The sequence below is a fragment of the Furipterus horrens genome, unplaced genomic scaffold (genome assembly GCF_987537825.1).
Source record: "Furipterus horrens unplaced genomic scaffold, mFurHor1.1.pri manual_scaffold_8, whole genome shotgun sequence".
In the NCBI taxonomy this organism is placed as follows: Eukaryota; Metazoa; Chordata; class Mammalia; order Chiroptera; family Furipteridae; genus Furipterus; species Furipterus horrens.
In genome coordinates this window covers 86,684,849-86,707,959 of record NW_028327178.1, presented here as the reverse complement: position 1 = coordinate 86,707,959, position 23,111 = coordinate 86,684,849, and the positions used below count along the sequence as shown (strand labels likewise).

Below are 23,111 nucleotides of genomic sequence, written 5' to 3'. Positions count from 1 at the left end.
TCACTGTGTGGTTGCCTCTCACTCGTGCCCCCAACTGGGGACCTGATGTGCAACCCAGTCATGTGCCCTGACTGGGAATCGAATCAGTGACACTTGGCTTGCAGGTCGATGCTCAATCCACAGAGCCACAGCAGCCAGGGCGAGTTGTCCCTTTTTGACAGGGCCTTACAACCCATTGCTAGAGATGTGGGGGCTGGCAGAGGATACGCTGATGCAGAATAAATTTTAGGACCTTTCTTCCTTTTGGTAAATGAAATTGCTTAGCTATGAATGATATATTGGCTCAACAGTCTAAGTACATGGTGTATTATTCCAAGGTGTTAATCCTGGTCTAGTTATACATTAGTTTTATAATATTTTCATATAGTATCTTTTCAGCATGAATATTAATTATCTTTGAAAATAAGATAATCTTTAAAAAGACAGACTATTTATCATCCTAGGAATAAGCATTCTTTGCCTTTTAGGTATTACAAATGTAAAAGTTATTTAGTAATTGCTCCTTGTGGGAATGAAGAGAAGTAGAACATACACGCATTGCTGGATCTTACTTGGCATTTCAATTACATGAAAACCTTACCCCCACCTTGTATAATTAATAGTTCCTGAAATTTCTAGTCTCAGCCCAAATTTCAGACTATCTAATTAGTTTATTTTTAAGAAAAAAACAGAGAAGAAGATGAGTATTTTATCAGTAGTAGGATTTCTTACCAAGATCCAAAAGGGACAGGGTACATTTGGGTTCTTTCCACTGTTTGGCTATTGTGAATAATGCTACTATAAACATTTGTGGTCAAGGATTTGCTTGAGTACCTGTTTTAATTCTTTTGGGTATATTCCTAGATGTGGATTGCTGGGTCATATGATAATTCTATGTTTAACTTTCTGAGGAATCACCAAACTGTTTTCCACAGTGGCTATGTACCATTTTACATTTCTATCATTGATATAAGAGAATTCAAATTTCTTCATATCCTCACTAATACTTGTTTATTTCTGTGCTTTTTATTTTTTAAATACCTATCCTAATGGGTGTGAAGTGCTTGCTATTTCATTGTGATTTTAATTTACATTTCCCTAATGACTAATGATGTGGAGCAATCTTTCATGTGTTTATTTCATTTGTGTATTTTTGGAGAAAAGGCTCTTTAAGTACTTTTCCTATTTTAAAACTGGGCCTTTTTTTTTTAAGTTGTAAAAGTTTTTTATGTATTCCAGATACTACACTCTTATTAAATACATGATTTACAAATATTTTCTCCCATTTTGTAGTTTGTCTTTTAACTTTCTTGATGTCCTTTGATGCACAAAAAGTTTAAATTTTGGTGAAGTCTAATTTCTTTCTCTCTCTCTGTGGCTCATGCTTTTGGTGTCATATCTAAGAATCCATTGCCAAACCCAGGATTATGTAGATTCACCTCTGTTTTCTTCTAAGAGTTTTAGCTCTTATATTTAGGTAATTGGTCTATTTTCAGTTGATTTTGTATAGGATATGAGGGAGAGGTCAGTTTTATTCTTTGCATGTGAATATCCAGTTGTCCAGCACCATTTTTTAGATGATTCTTTCCCCATTGAATGGTCTTTGTACTCTTATCAATAATCAATTCGTCACAGATATCTGGGTATTATTTCTGGACTCTCAAATCTACTCCATTGATCTATGTGTCTATCTTTATGCCATATCTTTATGATGACTTTAGCTTTGTAGTAAATTTAGAAATTGGGAAGAATGAAATCTTACAACTCTGTTTCCTCACCCCTAAATTGTTTTGGCTATTTGGGGCCTCTTGCAATTCCATAGGAATTCAAGGACTGGCTTTTCTATTTCCGCAAAAAGATAGTTGAAATTTTGATAGGGATTGCACTGAATCTGCAGGTTGCATTGGGTAGGCATCCCATTATTTTGGTTTGTTGTATTTCCATTTCCATCCAGCTCAAAATGTTTTCTAATTTTCCTTGTATTTTCTTCCTTAACCTATGGACTACTTAGTAGTATTGTTTAATTTCCAAATATTTGTGGATTTCCCAAATTTCCTTTTGGTGATTTCTAATTTAATTCCATCAAGTTAGGTTACAATTTTTAAAAAATCATTGAGACTTGTTTTATGACCTAGCACAGGGGTTGGTGAACTGCTCACAGCCTGCTTGTTTCTGTAAATAAAATGTAGTGGAGCCCCGGCTGCTGTGGCTCAGTGGATTGAGCGTTGGCCTGCGATCCAAGTGTCGCTGGTTCGATTCCCAGTCAGGGCACATGACTAGGTTGCACATCAGGTTCCCAGTTGGGGGTGTGAGTGAGAGGCAACCACACAGTGATGTTTCTCTCCCTCTCTTTCTCCTTTCCCCTCTCTCTATAAATAAACAAACAAATAAATTATTTAAAAAAAAATGTAGTGGAACACAGTCATGTCCACTTGTTGTTCATGTATTGTCTACGGCTGTTTTTGCATTAAAATGGCAGAGTTGAATAGCTGTGACACAGACCTTTATAGGCAACAAACCTAAAATATTTACTATATAGCCCTTTAAGAAACTTTTTACAAACCTCTGGCCTAGCATATGGTCTATCTTGGAAAATGTTCCATGTGTGCTTAAGAAGAATATGTATTCTGTTGTCATTAGGTAGTGTGTTCCATAAATGAAAGTTAGGTCAAGTTGATTGATAGTGCTGTTTAACTGTTATATATCCTTGGTAATTTTTGGTATAGTTGTTCTATTCATTATTGAGGGTGAGATATTGAAGTTTTCAACTATTACTGTTGAATTATCAATTTTCCCCTTTAATTCTGTCAGTTTTTGCTTCACATATTTTGGGATTCAGCTGTTAGGTTGGTATATGTCTATAATTGTTAATTTTTCTTATAAAATGTCTTTGTCTCTAGTAATTTTTTTTTGTTTTAAAGATTATTTTGTCTGATATGTATAGCCACTCTAGCTCTCCTATGCATATTCTTTGCAAGATATTTTTTCTACTATTTTGTGTCTTTGAATCTAAAATATATCACAGTATATAGCTGTCTAAAGTATAGGCAGTATATAGTTAGATTTTGTTTTTTTTTAAAAATCCAGTCAGCTGCTTTTAACTGGAGTAATCTATTCAATATTATTATTGCTATGCTTCAATTATGTGCCATTCTACTATTTCTCATGTTCTTTTTCTGACTTTTTTGTATTAACCGTATATTTTCTAGTTTCTTCTGCATTCCAAGTCTTTTATAATCTTCTCTGGTACTTGACTATTCGAAATCCTTCTACGATATCAGGGTTCGAAATCTTTTATCTTCAGAAGGCAGACAGCTAGGCAAGATAAATTGGCCGGTATTTCATAAATATTTCCCTAAATGCATTTTCTCTCTATAATTTCAGTTGTAAAGTCTAAGCTCATTCTTATCTTTTATTCTCTAGAGGACAGATTTTCCTTCTTTGCAGTTTTAAGAAACTGATAAGTAAGTGTAATGTCTTTAAGTGTCAAATCTGGAAAAAATGTACTCCACAAACTCTCAATCTGTAAGCAAAGGCCTGTTTTTTCTCTACAGTAATGTCTTCAATTTTTTTGTTTACTGAGGTGTCCTTCCATTTGCAACACTCACCCCTTCCCCCACTTTACTTAAAGGGGAGTTACAGGAGCAAATACTAGATCTATTGAATTTGGTGTAAACTATTTGTCTATTTCACCTGTTTTATAATCTGGACCTCTCCATCTAGCCTCAATTTTACTGACCACCCCATTATTCTGATGCCATTTTTCCCTTAAGGGATGTAAATTTCTTTGTACTTTTATCATAGTCCTTCAAGATTTTGTTTTTGTTTTTTTTAAACTTGTAACTAGCCTCTTTTAGTAGTATCTGTTATCTTTTTATCCTTTTCAGCCCTATTATTGACAATTCCATTTTCTGCACTTTGGGTTTTCTTTTTTGTTCCCTCTGGATTTGTGCACAGCTTTTCTCTTTGTTGGTGTTACCTAAGTTCTGAAATCAAGTCTGAGGTGCTAGGTTTGCTAACATAATTGAAGTGTGTCTTCTAAAACACGTCTAAAAATATTTCAGATATTTGTTATTTTGCTGGGTCTATTTTTACTCTGCCATATTCCCAGATATTATTCTATGTTGGCGCCATAAAAACTTTTTTTCCCATTTTTATGTAATGATAAAGTTTCTATTTTCAATTTAAATCATTCCATCAGATCTTTATGAGAACTTGAAGGTGGCAAGGGATTAAAATTTGATAACTTATATTCCTCTCTGAGCCCTATCCCAGACAACCATATAATCTCTAATAATCTGTTTATTAGTGTTTAACTATTGATTTTTATTTAATTTACAGTCATCATTAACTAAGGATGGGACTCTTAAGAATATGTAGGAAAAAGAGCACAGAATAATGCTGAGACAGAAGGAGAGTGAAATGAAAGACAAGTTGTAAGGGAAGAAAATACTCTCAGGAGAGCCAACCTAAACCTAATGTATAATCTTTGAAACTAGGGAATCTTTTTTTCTTTAAATAATTCTTTGGGATAGTAATTAAAAAAAACCATTTTACATAGTGTTTTAGAGTTTATGACTAACATTCAAATACATAAATTCCATTTAATCCTTATAACTGTCATGAGCTGGGTATTTACTCCTCCATATTCAGATGAAGACATTGAGACTCAAAGGTCAAGTTGGCTGCTCAAATTGAAATCACTAGCCAGTGGTAGAAGAGGAAATGAAATCCACAACTGAATCCAAATCCCTTACTCTTCCCATGAGATCCTGCTGCCTTCCATGGGCCTAACTAAGCTTGCACCAGACCAGACTGGCAGAATTTGAATAACACACAAGTGAAACAATTTCTGTCACTGGTTCCTGTGGACAGTTGAGTATACTGATGCGTTCTGGGTTATCTTCTTTGCCTTAGAGAGCCGTAAGAAAGGCCAATACCATAATTCCCAAACAATTTGGAACTGTATATATATTCACTTAAAAGTTTTAATTTTGCAATAATTTTAGATTTACAGAAGAGTGCACGAATTCCCATATACTTTTCACATAGTTTCCACTAATGTCAAAATCTCAAAACAATAGTACAATAACAGAAAATCAGCACCGATACAATACTATTAACTAAACTGTAGACTTTATTAAAATTTTACCAGTTTTTCTGCTAATGGTCTTTCTTTTCTAGGATCCAATCCAAGATCCCAAATTATATTTAGTTATGTCTTTTAGTTTTCTCCAATCTTTGACACAAAACTGTGTCCTTAAAATTAACAAAGGTGCCCTGGCTCATTGAACTGAGTGCTGATCTGCACACCAAGGGGTTGGCGGTTTGATTCCCAGTCAGGGCACATGCCTGGGTTGTGGGCCAGGTCCCTAGCTGGGGATGTGAGAGAGGCAACCACACATTGATGTTTCTCTCCTTCCTTTTCATTCTTTCTTCCCCTCTCTCTAAAAGTAAATAAACTTTTAAAAAAGCTATCATTAAAATTAATAAAGATTTATTTGATTCTGAAAATGTCATGCATTTCTAGAAACACCTTTGAATATTGAAAACCCACTGGGAATTGCTGGGTCTATGTGATAACCAAGGAAACATCTTGAAATAAGAGCCAGAGTGGCCCTAAAGACCAAAAAAGGAGGCACTCTTTAAATAAAGGGAAGAGTTGGTTGTGATAATCAAGATAGGTCAATTGTATTTAAGCTAACTGGCCATAGAAAATAAATCCACAATCAGTTATAACTCCCTGGAAAGCACAGGGTACCAGATGGAAATCAATACAACTTTGTTTAATGGGACAGTCATGAAAAATTAACTTGCTTTTAAATGAGGACTTGAGTTTGTTCAGTCTACAGACTGGGTAACTTAAGTAGATTCAAGTTTACATAAGGTTATTAGAAGGCACTGAATTTCCTCTATATAGGACCCCCGTTTCTAAATTGTAGCTTAAAAGTGGCTGAGCTGTCGGTGCCTCTATTTCAAACCCGGAACCCTTGGTAAGGTGCGTTCTCTAGACCCTGTTCAAGTTACGACGGGAGGAGTGGCAAGAGGGTCCTTTATAAACATTGAGGGTTCTGGGTTGAGCATGTTAATTCCAATACTTTATTAATGAAGTCTCAGTTACCAGAAAAGGTACCGGTTTTTTAGAATTCCTACCGGAGCTTAGAGTACCTGAAGAGAAAAGATTTCAATTGATATATTGTATGAACTAAAACTGAAACAAGTAAGTTTAGTAAAACCACAAGCACTTTCTAGAGTGGTAAAACAAGAAAAAGCTAAGAAATGGAAAAATACAACCTAAAGGCTTAGAAATTCATTAGCCAGGAAATGAAAGTAAATTGGGGGGCTCCAGGGAAGATGCCATAGCTGAGGCATTAACTGTAGACTCCAGTTTAGCTACTCCACCGGCTAGGACCTTAGGCAAGTCTCAATTTTCTCATGTGTAAAACAAGGCTAGTTACAACATCTGTTTCTGGGGGATGTGCCTGGCATACGGGAGTGTTCATCATCATGATCAAGGTCTTTTGGTTCTTTGTTGCCAGGCTGGCGTTGAGGTTAGTGTCTGAGTATTCCTGAGTCAGGGATAATTTGAGCCTGGACCACATCTCTCCCTGGTTCACTCTGGTTCAGATCCAAATCTTTGAGCCTGGGCCACAGGTGGACTCCCTTCTGAAGTGACTCAGACAGAGAAGGGAATTTTGGGAAACAGTCATTAGTTTAGCTACATTTTTTCAAGGACAATTTCCAGATGGCTCATCTGTATAAATCAAAAGTCTATTGGTTTTTTGAATCTTTAAAATAAAATCCTTACCTGAGGCTCCCCCCACCCCCATTGCTTTTAGAGAGAGAGGAAGGTGGAGGAGGGAGGGAGAGAGAGAGAGAGATTGAGATTGAGAAACATCGATTGGTTACCTTCTCATACTCATCCCAACTGGGGATTGAACCTGCAACCTGAATATGTGCTCTAACTGAGAACTGAACCCACAGCCTTTTGGTCTATGGGACAATGCTCCAACCAATTAACCACACTGGCCAGGGCTTGGATCCTACTCTTATAGAATTCTATAGCTATAAAACACCATCTGAGATGCTCATGACTAACTGAACAAACCTCAAATACTTACGAATCCAGCAAAGTGTGCAAGCTGCCTGGTATTTTGACACTGGTGAAAATTAACTTAAGTTTCTAGATATTATAATCCTAAGCATTGCCTCTTGTTTACTGGGATCACTTTTTTCTTTTAAGAAAGCTATGGTTAAGACTTCATCCTTAAGATGATTTCAGGCAGGCAAAGGAACAGCTGAGACAATGGTGCAGATGAAATAAGTTATTTCAATATTCTAGAGGGTGATTCTGGTTCTACTGATTATTTATCTTCAAAAATTCTGAAAAGGTCACTACATTCCAGAGTAGTGAATAATTCTCTAAGTGGGTTTTTTGGTCAAGACTTGCCATATCATTAGCCTTGGAAAGTTCTTTCTTACTTAAAAACATTTTACAAGAACACTACCAATCTTCATCATGCAAAACAATATTTTGATCTTATAAATGGATATATTAAAGACTATATAAGTTTGTGATTTTTCTTCCCTTCATGATCAAGAATGAGAGATGGATGGTTCAGGTCAGATGAAGCCTTACAGGGTATATGTTCCCAGTATGCTCACTGTACTTATAGGGTTGGGTCTATTCTCTGCTTATCAGTTTCCCCAGGGGTTACTGAGTTAAGTGGAAAAAAATTCACATTAACTCACAAGAGGCTGACTCAAAAATCTTAATATCAACTAATGAATTAAAACTAGTAAAGATATCTAGCAATTCTCTCTCGGAAGGTCCCGTGCATTAACCAAATTCTGGAAAAGAGAATGACATTCTTAAGGGATGTTTCCATGACATTGTTAGCTCTTCTACTCTTAAAGGACATTTTCATTTACAGAACAAATACCAAATACTGGCTACTAGAAATAGCTACTAAAGAAGGAAAGAAGGATATTTCCATTTAGAGAACCAATATCAGCTACTAGAAATAGCTACTAAAGAAGGAATCCTCCTTCCTACTCTTTAATGGAAGATATATAATAGCAAACATTCCTTGGTTTTCTCTTTTGTTTATCATTAACCAGATTGTATTAGTGACTCCCTACACCTCCCTTTCTTCCACTCCAATTAGAATTTTTAGCTGGGCACATGGCTACACTTCCCAGCTTTCTTTGTAGTTGTGAATGGCCAAGTCTCAAATCTAGCTAATGTGATGGATGCACATGAAAGTGTCTGGGAATCATGCTTAGAGCACTGAAGGTAACTTTTACCTTCTGCATCATCCCTTTCTCCATCCTGTATCCTGTAATGTGTGTGCCACCATCTTTCTCAATCAGAATGTGGTTTGTACCCAAGAGGAGGGTAGAGTGCTAAAAGAAAAGGGGATAATTGGTGAAAGGTCCATGATGCCTTAAAGCTTGATACCAACTTTTATGTGAGAAATAAATTTTAATCTCGTTTTAAGGCACTTGTTTTGGGTTTTCTGTGACTCACAGCTGAACCCATTGATCTAACATATTGATGTTCTAGGTGAGTACTATTTTATTTTATTTAAAAAAAAAAGTCATGTATTTTTTTTTTTTTTTTACTAACATTTTAGAAATTCCACCAAGTTATCAGTGCTACTGATAGTGGAGCTTTAAAATTAGCTAGTGTCTTATGGAAATGATTTCATTATTAAAATTTTTTGTAGCCATTTTCAGGGAGGTGAGTACGATTTTAAATTCTTTTGCATTAATAGACCATTTGGAATATCAGACCATGAATCCTAATTTTACTTCAGAAAAATATGATTTTTGCTCAGACTATACAAACCATTAGCTTTCTGTCATAACACATTGGATAACTAATTAGAACACAGGAAATCCTACATTAGAATGCAGTTTTCTTGATATGGTGTAGAAAGTAGTCTGGAATCATCAGTAATACATTTACCAATTATCTTCACAGAATCATAGAGTTAAAGACTGTCAACACTAATTAACTATTTATCCAAGTGAGCCACTTTACAGAGGAAGAAGCTGAGGCACAGAGAGGCTGAGTTATTCGAAGTCAAAAGGCTGGCTTAAAAAAAAAAAAAAGAAACAAGTTTCTTATTATAAGATGTGGAATTCCTATAAATTCAGACTAAACAGTACCTGGCACTTAAAAGATACTCAACGGCCCTGACTGGTGTGGCTCAGCTGGCTGGGCATTGTGCCACAAAGCTAAAGGTCAGTGGTTTGATTCCATGTCAGGGCACATGCCTGGGATCCAGGTTTGGTCCCTGGTTGGGCCATGTGCAAGAGGCAACTGATCGATGTTTCTCTGTCACATTTATGTTTCTGTCCCTCTTTTTCTCCCTCTCTTCTCCTCCTCTCTAAAAAATAAATAAATAAAATCTTAAAGAAAAAAGATACTCAAGAAATATGTATTAATATGAGTAAAGATAAGATGGTAAATCCAAGCAGCATACTGGATGAAATAATTGAAATATCCCTAAAAAGACAAAAACCACCCTTGTTTCTGGGAGAGGACAGAAGAACATACAAGCTTTGTGGCCTCCAAAGAGCAGAACTTCAACCCCAGCAACCTCTGTGCTCACCATTCTGTAGCCCCTACAGCACTTAAATAAGGGAACAGGACAAAGGCTGCACAAAGAGGCCTAAACCCAGGGGCTACTAGTGGCATTAAGTGAGGATGAGGAGATAACAGAACTGAAACACACTTCTAGAGGGTGCTTTCTATCTTGAGCCAAATATTGAAATCAACTCTACTACTCAACACCTAGCCTAATGACTTGCACACAGTAGGTGTTTTACAAGTATGTGTTTAAATTCAACAAGTAGGAAAATGTAAGTTTCAGCACTAAAACGATTTTAGAGTCCCAATGAGGAATAATCAGCTTTTATGCTTAGCTCAACAGACTAAAAATAAAAATACTGATCTTATCTATGATCTTTTGAGGCATTCCTTTATAATGACATTCTTTATCTTTCAGAAAAGACCCCACAATATTATTATTTTTAAATAAACAATCCTTTTTATAGAGCTTCTGCTAATAAATGTGGAAGGAATGCCAAAATAAGAAAATCACCATTTTGCCACATTGGAAGTAATAAATGGGGTAGTCAAACACAACAGGCTTCCTAAGTAAGCATTCTTGCCAAAAGCTTAAATCTGACTTTAATCTAGTCTCTAGAGTTAACTTCCATTTGTAGGAAACACAGGGAACACAGCGACAAACTGACCCCATGATGAAGCAAGCAGACAAATCCCAAACGTGAGAAGTTCCACAGGACTACTGACCTAGTTCCTGCAACTAGTTCATGACACACAGAAAAAGGTGGGGAGAGAGGGAGAGAGGAGAGACTGCCCTAGATCAAAACAAACATGAGAGACAAAATGACCAATTGTGATCTGTGGACTTTAAATCCCGGTGGTTTGTCTGGAACAAACCATCTCTAAAATTATAGTCTTGAGACAATTGGGCAAGCCTGAATAGAGTCTAGCTATTAGATGATACCAAGGAGTAATCGTTAATTTTATTAGGTGTTAGAATGGCATTTTGGTTCTATAAGACAACATCCTTATTTTTTAGAGATGCCTGCCTATAGAAGTATTGTCAGGGTATACATACAGAAATGCCTGGGATTTGCTTTAAAATACCTCAGCAAAGAAAGATGAAAGAAAAATATATAAAAAGTAAATATGGCAAAATCTTGATAATAGTTGAATGAATCTGAGGGATGGACATATGGGGGTGTCTTGTACTGTCTAGTTTTGAGTGTATTTATAAGTTTTTATAATAAAAAAATTAAAAAGAATTAGCAGAGAAACCTGAAAACAAGTACAGGTAAATCAATTAAAATTAATCTCAGGCAGAAAACAGCTCAATGAAAAATTAACATGACAGCTGATTATTTAGAAATTGAGTGAGTTATATGGGAAACATTACTTTTCTCCTTGTATCATTAGTCAGTGTTGTACACTGAATGTTTGTGCCCCACCCAGATTCATATATTGAAAACTAAATCCCACTGTGATGACATCTGGAGGTGACTAAGTCAAAAAGGTGGAGCCCTCATGAATGTAATTAGTGCCTGGAGGCCCCAGAGAGCTCCCCTGTTCCTTCTATCATGAGGACACAGCAAGAAGTACTGTCTATGCACCAGGAAGTGGGCCCTCACCAGACTCAGAATCTGCCAGGGCCTTGATCTTGGACTTCCCAGCCTCCAGACCTGTGAGAAATTTTTGTTGCTGGTAAGACACCCAGGCGATGGTATTTTCTTACAGCAGCCTGATAGAACTAAAACAGTCAGACAGCTATATAATATATTGCTTTATTTCTGAAGTATATTCCACTGAAAACCCCCAATAGAGAACAAGCAGTTTTACAGAATATGTTTTTTAAAAAAACGTTAAGGAATGCAGCTGTCCACTTTCTCTCCTTAGATTTTATATAATTCTGGAGTCCTAAATAGATGGTGGTAGTGTACTGAAATAGAGAACATTGAGACACAGAAAAGAAGTCACAGATGCATTTTGAACTAAATGCTGTTTTTGCTTTTGTGTAATCATTTGATCAGTTTTCCATGAACCCAGGACCTACTTCATATCCCTCGTGAAAGAGTATTTTAACTTTTAGTATGCAAAATTTAAAATGTATTCCAAAGATTAAGGCTCTTTGGAGCTCTACTTTCAAATTATATTCTAAGTAGTTTAAAGTAAACCAAACAGAAGATCAATAATCTTCCAGAAACATCTTCAAAGCAGTAAGCAACATTTTATTTCTAATAGAGCAAGTGGTTCTTAACCTGAAAATCTTTCTATAGTAAAAAAAAAGTCTACATATTTTTCAAAGGGTTTTATCATAGCTCTGATATGATACAGTGTTCTGTAAGCAACTCTAAACAAAGTACAAATTTATCAACTAACACTAAAGGCCTCCCATGAATTTGCTTGGACTCTTCAACCCTATTCTCCACTATTTCTCTAAGTACCACACTTCGGTCAAATGAAGATGGCTCCCTATCTTTGCTACCACCACTATGTGCATACTGCAGGCTACCCCAACCATCTGTTGGAAGTCTTTTTTTCCTTCATGATCTCTCATAAGCAATACAGCCTCCATGAAGCATTCCTTGATTCTCCTAACCTTCCTCTGAACTTGTCTTCAGTCCTTTATACGCCCAATACCTTTCCCCATTTTGTATCATGGTCTACTGAATACTTGTCTAATTTGGGATTCTGTGTGATGCAACAGTCAAAATTGAAATTATCACCAAGGAAGTTCTTACTACCTGTAGTGGGGTTGAAGAGTGGCCCCCCAAAGAATATGTTCATGTCTTAACCCCAGGAACCTGTGAATATGACCTTATTTGGAAAAAGGGTCTTTGTAAATGTAATTAAGTTAAGGATCTGGAGATGAAATAATTTTGGGTTATCCATGTGAACTTTAAATCCAATGGCAGTGTCTTTATTAGAGACAGAGGAGAGGGCTGTGTGACTACACAAGCAGAGATGGAATTATGTAGCCATAAGCCAAGGATCATGTGGAGCCACCAGAAGCTAGAAGAATCAAGGAGGGATTCTTTCCTAGCCTTTGAAGGGAGTGTAGTAGCCCTGTTCAAACTTTGATTTCAGACTTTTGGCCTCCAGAACTGTGAGAGAATACATTTCTGTTGTTTTAGGCCATCAATTTTTGTGGTAATTTGTTACGGCAACCTTAGGAAACTACAGCTCCTTTGTCCCATTCTAAGCCTAACAAGTCATTTTTATTTACTTCATCTTAATTAATGCAGTTTTGCAATAATTAATCACTTCAAGAGCATCAGAATATAGATGCTCCCCAAATGTCTCGTTATTCTGCAGCTATTTTTTGCAAAGGTTTCTGAATTTCCTTTATTAGTGGTCTTCCAAATATGACAGTGCAGGATTGTATCTAAATAGTAAATAGATGTATTTTTGTGAAAGTTGACATCATCAATTGTGCTATGTGGTTGGTTAAAGGATGAGGGCTTGGGTTCTAAACCTAACCCCTGACTGTGTGAACCTGAACAGATTACTACTTTTTATTTTTTTTCTTCACTATTTATTTATTTACTTATTAGAGACAGAGGAAGGTAGGGAGAAAGAGATGGAGAGAAACATTGATGCGAGAGAGAAACATTGATCTGTGCCCCCCCCCCCCCACCTCCTGCATACGTCCTGCCCTGGAACTGAACCCGCAACCCAGGCATGTGCCTCGACTGGGAATTGAACAGGCAACCCTTTGTTTTGTGGGACGACACCCAACCAACTGAGCCACACTGGTCAGGGCTCAACAGGTTACTTCTTTGACCTTCTGTTTTATCATCCATAAACAACTCTTTCAAGGTTGCTGCTGTAAGGAGTAAATAAGTAATGCATGTAAAGCTACTGGCATAAAAGGGTTTGGTATAACTTAGCTAAGGTGAAAGATGATTTTCTGGGTATAATATTGCCCCTAACTATTGATACTGTGTTTTAAGATTTAAAAAAAATTTCTTACTACCACAAAATTTATTCGGGCTTGTTTTCAGGGACAATAAGTTTAAGCAAAAACTTTTTACTTAATTATAGCTGAGTATGAGATACTCTACATACTTCTGAAAAAGTTTTGCACTTTCTTTTGTGCTAAAGGAAAAGAATGATAGCCTATATCTTTGACTTCCCTTCCCACCCATTTCCCATAAACTACATTAGCTCATAGTTTGGTGTTTCATTATCTGCCAAACTTTCTCTTTCAGTTTGCAATAAAAAGCCTATTTGGATATGATACCTAGATTCTACTTTAAGTTTACAGCACTGAGCATAATTTTTCATGCTCAGAGCTGGGTAAGAACAATAAGGAGATACAGGTCAGTTCATAATTTTTTGGTTTGCGTAGAGAAACTTAATAAACCTAAGTAATGTAGCATCAATCTCCAAATTTAAAAAAAGGAATTTAAAGGTAACATAAAGCATACTGATAGACTGTTGTGAAGTTATTACTTTTGAGGATTCAATAAACACTGTCATCAAAAGAACTGAATGCTCATATCTGCAGTGCCGTACTTGCACTTCTTTTGTTCTCAGTTAAATTATTATTATATTAAGTTTGCTAAAGGAGAAACTATACCTGACACAAACATCTATTTAGTTAGGAAAACATAAATAACAGACAAAATGAGATACAGATTTTTTTTGAATCCTCATCTGAGGATCTGCTTATTGATTTTAGAGAGAGAGGAAGTGAGAGAGACACATCGATCAGTTGCCTCCTGTACACGCCCAGATCAGGGATCAAACACACAAGCTACGAATGTGCCCTGATCAGGAAATGAACACATAACCTTTTGGTGTACAGGATGATGTTCCAAGGAACTGAGTCACCTGGCCAGGATATGAGACACAGATTTTAAGACAACACACATAATTAACCTCCTACAGAAGAAGCCTATGGTTTATATAAGAGCAAGCTTTACGACAGATGAAAATTATTACTAATCAAAATGACCATAACTTTAGAAGAAGAAAACAAAAAAAAGAATAGGCAAACTTCACTTTATGAAAAGTCAATAAATGAAAACAGAAACTTTAAAAGCAGGTCAAATAGAAGTTATTTGCAATATGAAAACATTTACTATATTGCCCTGGCTAGGTGACTCAGTTGGAGCATTGTCCTGTACACCAAAAAGTTTAAGGTTTGATTCCCAGTCAGGGCACATAACCTAGCTGGCAGGTACCATCTCTGGTCAGGGGGCATACAGGAAGCAAGTGAGCGATGTCCCTCTCAAATCAATAAAACATATCCTTGGGTGAGTATTAAAATAAAATAAAAATTCCCTATACATACTTTAGCCGTAAGCAACTAGAATACAATATACCTAACATCATTGAACCCATAAAAACTCAAGTTGCATTACACTTTTACAGGGCAAGATCACAACTTAATATGAGGTTCACTTGCAATGCTATCTAAAAGGTGGCTTCCTTTCCATGCCACTCAGGCTTGCTCCAATTCCCTAGAGCATAGTGGAGGCACAGAGCAACTCTATGGTATCAGACTGTCCTTAGGGCAGATGGACTGCCCAGGCTGGCTTTCCCAGGAATGGCCAACCAAAATAAGTCCACTGGCCAGCTACTCCTGGGCCAGCTGGCACAGAACAGGGTGTCTGGTTTCTACCTCCAGAGCAGATGAGGCTCAGCCAGCTGGCTTTCAGTGGACTGCACTAGTTGGAGTGCTCACAATTCCTTTCAAATCATCTGGCATCTTTTTGAACCCTAAATTTACCCAACACTACACTCTGATGTTAGAAATGCTCAGATAATTGGAGGAGTCCCCACTGCCTACCTAGATAAGGGAAGAAAGAGGCAGAGTGACTACAAAGTTAATTACTTCAAGAAAACTGCTCTAAATTTTAGCTTGTATACTATCAGTCTTAAAATCTAAACTACTGTCCTGATTATTAAACAAATTTTCAAAATAAAAATCAAGACAAATAATATGGGAATAAGCTAAAACAGAATTTAACATGCAGAAAGTTTTTAAGAATCCCTTAAGGCTGGCAAGACATGAATCTCCATACTCTGAACTTCTCCAGACCGTGTCTTTATCCCTTATGTGGCCCTCAGAGTGGACCTTCTATTGCTACACATATTTATCTTCCCAGCTAGCTAGTAAGTGAAAACAAGAGTGTCTTATAGCTATTGGAAAAAAAAAAAAATCTGTTGATGATGTACTGGGTGATTTAAAAGTTCCATTTCCAGAAACAAGAAAACTTAATGTGGAATAACATGAAGAAGAAACCTTTCTTTAATCATGACTCTAAAGTTCCCCATTAATATTCAGTCATTCATGTGCACTCATGGAAAAGCTAGATGAGGGATAAGGCACCTGTAAATATAAAAAAATTCATGGGTAAAAAAATATTTTAAAAAATGTATCTATGAGATAAACACAAGTCACTGACAATGTCCAATCAAGCTGTGATCTACATAGTTCCATTTGTCTCCATCTTGTCATCACAGAAATTCTTGCAAATAATATATTTGTCCTATTTAGTCATGACATTATTTAATCATGAAGCATAGAGTGTTTCTTTATTGGTCATGAATAGTTGTCATTTTATATGGTGGATTTTGAAAAATGCACTTGGTAGCCTTCATGTTGATTCCAAAGGTGACTGAATTTCACTGCTTGAAGAAATTTTCTCTGATAACTGACATTTCCAGTGATGATTCCATTTAAAAGTAAAAAATAAAAAACAATACCCCCCTCCAATATACATACTCTTGATCATTCAGTAGTACTTCTAAATCACGATTTTGCCTTAAGACCCAACGTTCTGGGGAGCATTCATGTCTTCACAGGTTGAAGGAGAGGAAACAAAGACTCCACCTCTTGACAACACCATAAAGAACAGCATATTGGGTGAGATGGGGTGTGTGTGTGTGTGTCTTTGTTGACATATATACCATATATACCATATAGTCATTTGGGGAAAATATTATCTGCCCCATGAGCAAAAAGAAAAAGATGTTTCAAGGAACATCATGAAATGTCAGGAACATCAGGGAAAAACAGAAGATCCCAAAATTTTCCAGAGTGAGAGGGAAAAAGATGTGGGGATTAGGATGGCATGAGACTTCTCAAGAACAATCCTGGAAGCTAATGGAGCAATGCTTTCAAAAGAGGGACACTAATTTTCAATATAGAATTCAATATCTGGTTAAACCACTATTCAAGTGTGAGGGTAAAATGACATTTCCAGACATATAACTTCTGAATTTAGGAAGGAATTTCATAGTTTGCATATGCCCTTTCTCAGGGAGCTACTGAAGAATGAGTGAGGGAGACACAGGATCCAGGAAAAAAAGGATTTAACACAGGAAGAAGGCAAAGGGGATTCCCAAGATGATCACAAAAGGAAGTCCTAGATGACAGCTAGAAAAAAAGAAATGAAACAGATTGAAAGATTATTAGTTATGTCATAGGATTTGAGAATGCATTAGTGACTGGTAAAAATAAAACTAAGCAAATGAAAAACAAAGAGGTGATTATTTAATTCAGGAGAAACAGAAGTTGTAAAAGAAATAAAATATAATATTAGTATTCTACTAATGGCTCATCCGTGAATAAGAGGTACATTGTCACAGTCACATAAACGTTGAAAACTGACTTAACTTGGAACTCTAAAGTACACATATGAGCAGGTTGCCCTGGCTGGTTTAGCTCAGTGGATTGAGCGTCGGCCTGCGAGCTAAGTGTCGCTGGTTCGATCTTCCAGTCAGGGTACATCAGAGAAGGAAAACTCTGACTCCAAAAAACCTCCGCTGCCTTGCGGCATACCTCTTCAGGGGAAAGGCTAAGGGAGTAAACCCCGACAGAAAATCCGGAGCCGGAGTCCCTAAGGCGGTTTGACGTTGTAGTCAACACCAGCAACTCCTGCGGCGCACCTGAAGCCAAGCTGTATCGACTCCGTCTTTCCCTTGGACCCTTCAGCTGCGAAGAGAGGGGGGGTCTGCTGCATGGGCAACAGCAGACCCTCCATATTACCCTGCCCAGGCTCTGTAGCTTCAGCGTCATCGCAAGATGTCGATTCAACACAGGAGGAGACAGATACCATGTCACTCCCAAGTCGGACTGCACAGCCATTCTCGGCGGTGCAGATAGACTCTTAAGAAGCTACACCATCGTCTCTCGAGACGGACGGCTGCCGACGACGACATATGAGCAGGGAATAGAAGGATGGCGGTGTGGGACAACTAAGTTCTCCAGTTCCAAAATAGAAATCTATAGGTAATATCCAAATAGCCAAATGAAATAAAGGTAAATAACAGAAGAAACTGCTGAGAGTTGAAAGTGATTGAACCATATGAAATTGCTGATTTTTTACTACTCCCCAATAAAAAAAATGGCTATTTCATACAGTTTAAGCTAATACTATAATAATATTACCTTGTTACTGATTTTAGAATAAACTGCCAATTGAACGGAAAACAATAATTGAGAGAAAATGCACAATAGAAAAAATATTCTTTTTATTATCAAGATATTGTTGGGGGGATAATACACCCCAGTTTTGGGTAACTTTGTCACCATATCTGCTATTACCATCACTAACATAACAATATTAGCATTTTCTAAAAAATCAAATCAGCTTTATTTTTTTAGTATATTTTATTGATTATGTTGTTACAGTTGTCCCAATTTCATTTCCCTTTGCTCCCCTCTTCCCAGTACCCACCTTCCCTCCAGCAATCCCACACTGCTTAGTTCATGTCCATTGGTCATGCATATAAGTTCTTTGGCTTCACCCTTTCCTAATATTCTTATCTTCCCCATCTATTTTGTTCCAACCAATTATGCTTCTTAGTTCCTGCACCATTTCCCCATTCCTACCTCTTCCCCCTCCCAGCTGATATCCCTCCAAATGATCCCCACACCTATGATCCTATTTCTGTTCTGGTTGTTTGCTTAGTTTGTTTTTGTTTTTATTTTTTAGATTCAGTTGTTGATAGTTGTAAGTTTGTCATTTTATTTTTTATTATTATTATTTTTCATTTTAATGTTCATAGTTTTGAACTTCTTTTTCTTAAATAAGTCCCTTTAACGTTTCATATAATAATGACTCAGTGATGATGAAGTCTTTTAGCTTTACCTTGTCTGGGAAGCACTTCATCTGCCTTTCCATTATAAATGACAGCTTTGCTGGATAGGGTAATCTTGGTTGTAGGTCCTCGCTTTTCATCACTTCTAATCCTTCTTGCCAGTCCCTTCTTGCCTGCAAAGTTTCTTTAAGATATCAGCTGACAGTCTTATAGGCACCCCTTTGTAGGTAACTCTCTGCTTTTCTCTTGCTGCTTTTAAGATTCTCTCTTTATCTTGAATCTTTGGCATTTTAATTATGATGTGTCTTGGGGTGGTCCTCTTTGGGTCTAGCTTCTTTGGGACTCTGTGCTTCCTGGACTTGTATGTCTATTTCCTGCACCAAATTTGGGAAGTTTTCCTTCATTATTTTTTCACATAAGCTTTCGATTTCTTGGTCTTCCTCTTCTTCTGGCACCCATATGATTCAGATGTTGGCACATTTAAAGTTGTCCCAGAGGTTCCTAAGCCTCTCCTCATTTTTTTCAATCCTTGTATCCTCATTCTGTACTGGTTGACTGTTTTTTTCTTCGTTATGTTCAAAATCATTGTTTTGAACCCTGGTTTCCTGACCTTCACCATTGATTTTGTGTGTATTTTCCTTTGTTTCATTTAGCACAGCCTTCACTTCTTCCCTTATGCATTTGCCATACTTAAGCATGCCTGTCAAGTCTGTGAGCATCTTTATCACCAATGTTTTGAACTCTGGGTCTGTTAGGTTGGCTATCTCCTTGTTGCTTAGTTCTCCCATTGGAACCTTGATCCGTTCCCTCTTTTGGGCCATATCTCCTCATCTTGACAGGCTCCTGTATTTGTTTGCCTCTGTGTCTTACGTAGAGCTGTTGCACCTGTTACGTTGTTAGGGGCGGAGCCTTAGGTATTCATCAGTACAGGGCAACCCATTTCACCACGTTGTGGTGCTGCATGTGGTGGAGGGGTCTGAGAGCAAACAATGCCGCTTCCTCAGTACTCGCCCCCTTTTCCAGGCCCTTCTCCCACTTCCGTATGAGACTGGTGTCTGTCTAGCTGTTGCCCTGGTTGTTGTTCCCAGAGTTGGTGGGTCTGCAGACGTTATAGGACAATGGGGGCCTCTATTGAGAGACCAGCAGTTTCTTCCTCTGCCCCAACCCCCACTGGTCTGCACAGTCAGAAGCAATGAGGCTTTTTTTTTCCCCGCCACTGGAACTGCGAGCTGCTTGGTCTGGTCTGGTGCTGGGAGTGCTCCCCAGGTGTCCCTCCCTACTTTTTAAAATGTGTGACTGAGTTTTCCACTGGCCTGCCGCTGCTGCCACTATACCGCAGTCTTTCTGCCCCGGCTCCCCCCTCCTACCTGTTTGGATGAGTATTTCTTCTTTATATCTTTGTTTGTTGGACTTCCATGCAGCTCGATTTTCTGGAAGTGCTGGTTGTCTCTAGTTTTGAGGTAGCTGTATTCCCTCTTAGTTGTGGAGGAAGTTGCCGCATGTCTATCTAGGCCTCCATCTTGGCCGGAAGTCCACAATATTAGTATTTCTAGTGAATATATTTACTACTAAAATAGCATTTAACAAAGTTTAATCTATTCTAATGATCTAGAAATTACTTTTGAATTTTTTTGTAATCCTCATACTACAGGAAATACTAAACTACAGGTTGGTAAAGATTTTGGTTAACAGAATGCTGAACAAGGCCAGGATGTTTTTAGGTTCCTTTGTTGATTCAAACAATAGTTACGTCACTCTTGCAAAATTAAAGTTCCATAATATTTTGGTACTATGCAAGCCTATTTCAGCGATAATCCCAGTTTTACTGCTTTGTTTATCTAAGACTTCTCCTTATGGTTTGTTTTAAGGGGATTCCTAAAAAATAATCAGATGTGGGCAGTTTATAAAATTATTGCAGTTGCCTCAATATTAGTAAAACAATTAAGAAAGTTAATGAAGCCCATGTTTTTACAGTCAACTTATTTTAAGTTAACTCATTAATACTAAAAATTTATTTAAATCCTACATCATAAAACCAAAACTTCTCCAAATTGAAAAGTCAACTTTTTCTAATTTAAGCTTTTACAAAAATAAAGAACAAATAAACAAAAAGAAGCAAACAATTTGACCATGCCAACATAAGGTAAGAATTTTACCAAGAATAATGGATCCCAATACAACTAATGGAAAATTTCCCCTTCAAATTAAAAGCAAATGTTTTTCATAAAGGGAATATACACAAACAATGCTGTGGAAGACTGCTTAATTTAGATAATATTTTGCAATGAAAACTACCAGGAATTAAAATATGTGACTAAAAAGAATCTTAAAGAGAATCTTAAAACTGAACCAATTCAATTATTCATATCATCCAATAAACCCTATTTTTTTTTTTTTTGGCACCACTATTTTAAGTCAAAAGATCATAATAAAAATATATTTTAGAGGTGTGTTTCTTACAACCAATTTTAGCTAATTTCCCATCACTGCAAAATTATAAGGGTAAAACAGAATTATAAAAATTGATAAAGCTGTTAATGCAATCAACTGTCTTCTAAAGCTTATATCTGCTTTAAAAAGAGAAAAAGGTACAAAGGAAATAGCAAGGAATAGCTGGTGCTACCACAATTGCTTTTTTAAAATTGGTTTATACCAACTTGTAACTCTTGGTCTTCACTCGAGGAAGACAGCAAAATCAGGCAGTCAGTCTTACTGAGCAAGTGAAAGTCTGTGGGAACCTACAGTTTCCTTTTCTCTCTGGGGATGAGTACGATAAAAGGTGCTCTGTTTTCCAGTAGTCCTGTAAGAGGAGCCATTGAGCTGGGCTGCACAACCAGACAACAGAACACAGGAAAATTTCAGATCAAAGCAAAGGCACATACCAGGGTAATATGCAATGAAACCTTGTGCAAAGTATTAAAACAAACAAACAAACAAAAAAAAAAAGCGTGGAGGTGGACAGAACCTGCTGGACCACCTTCTTATTAACACAGGAAGAAACAAAATCTGCCTGTACTGAGCAGCTGAGAAAAGTGTCCTAGATATACCGGAGTATTCCTATAGACGTGTATACGAATATAGGTATATATTATAAATGAACCAAACCCAGAATACAGTGTCCTCTATGTACGAAAGTATTCCCATGTACGTACGTAGCGCCATTTTACCATCAACTAAACCCCCACAAAAAACAAAGTGTTCTAGATATACAGATCCATGAGAGCACAGACACATTTTCAATTAACGAAACCCACTGATTTTTATAGTAAGGAACAAACAAAAAAATATTTGTTTGAAATGATGTGTGAAAGAACATCAGACACAGAATTGGGTGAAGGTCTGATGAAGTAATGTCTTTTTTCCCTCAGACCTTTTTGAATGATGTGATTCATTTCATAGGAGACACAGATACACAGACACACACACACACACACACACACACACACACGCGATAGCGCGCGCGCATAGACACACACACACACACACACACACACACACACACACCATTAGGTCTCTGGAAACAAAGGAAGGTCCTTAATTCTTTGGCCTGTGGAAGCACACGCGCCCCCCACCCACAGGCTGCAGGCCACCTCCTGACTTTAATTAATGAGGACGCCGAGACGAGAGATCGCACTCTTAGACCATAGCCACCGTACAGTGACAAACGGGCACGAGACAGACGCCACAAAGAAAGGGGAGGAGCAGATGGGGATCAGGAAAACACTGCCACGCCGCACCCCCCACGGCGCGTTCCCACTCCCTACACTGAGGCAGCGGACTTCGCCATCCTCGTCCTCGCCTCCCGCACAGCGCCCCCCCACCCCCCCTCCCACGCCCGGGGGCCCGATGCCGCGCACCAGTGCAAGCGGGGCTGGCGGGGAGTCGCGAACCTTCTCTTCTGCGACTTCCCGGGGATAGCCTGTGCACCCTCAGGCCTGGGGGCGGACCCTCCTACGAGTCTCTCCTGGCCTGGGGCCGCTGTCCCACTCCTCCCTGTCCCCTGCCGGAGCGCCCGGAGTGAGTGTGTGCGAGGCTGGCGCTGGCCCGTGGTCTCCTCAGCATCCTGAACCCGAACCCACCCGGTCCCCTAAGCCCCAGCCCGGGGGCGATGGGCCTCTGCACCCCGACCCTCGCTGTCCACTCACTCGGTAGCGCCGGGGACGGCGGTGGCGGCGGCAGCAGGCGTGCGGGGCCGTCAGCGCCGGGCAGCAGGCTGCGGGCAGCGAGCGTCTGCCCGACCAAGTGCGGCTGAGGTGGCGGCAGCACACTGCGCTCGGTGTATCGCTGCTCGGGGCGGGCCCGACGGGGGAGGGGCGGGCGCCGCGCCTCTCATTCAAGCAGCGGGGCGGGGTGAGGGACCCGGATGCCCTGGCATTTCCCCGCCCACCTCACTGAGGACGCTGTCCTTCAGGGTCTGCAGTGCGCAGGCGCTCTGCTCCTTGGCTGGTCCTGGTCCCGCCCCACCCTCTGGCAAAGTCCCTACAGACCGAGCTGCTGCAAA

The 23,111-nt window shown here is 38.4% G+C and overlaps 1 protein-coding gene across 1 annotated transcript in view; it reads right to left on the bottom strand.

The window, feature by feature from the left end:
- RNF24 (ring finger protein 24) overlaps window positions 1-22,863 on the bottom strand; it is a 47,695-nt gene extending 24,832 nt beyond the window's left edge. The window contains exon 1 of the mRNA XM_090286086.1: window positions 22,756-22,863. The gene's annotated coding sequence lies outside the window, so the exon portion shown is untranslated. The remainder of the gene's footprint in view (window positions 1-22,755) is intronic.
- Between the last annotated feature and the right edge of the window lie 248 nt (window positions 22,864-23,111).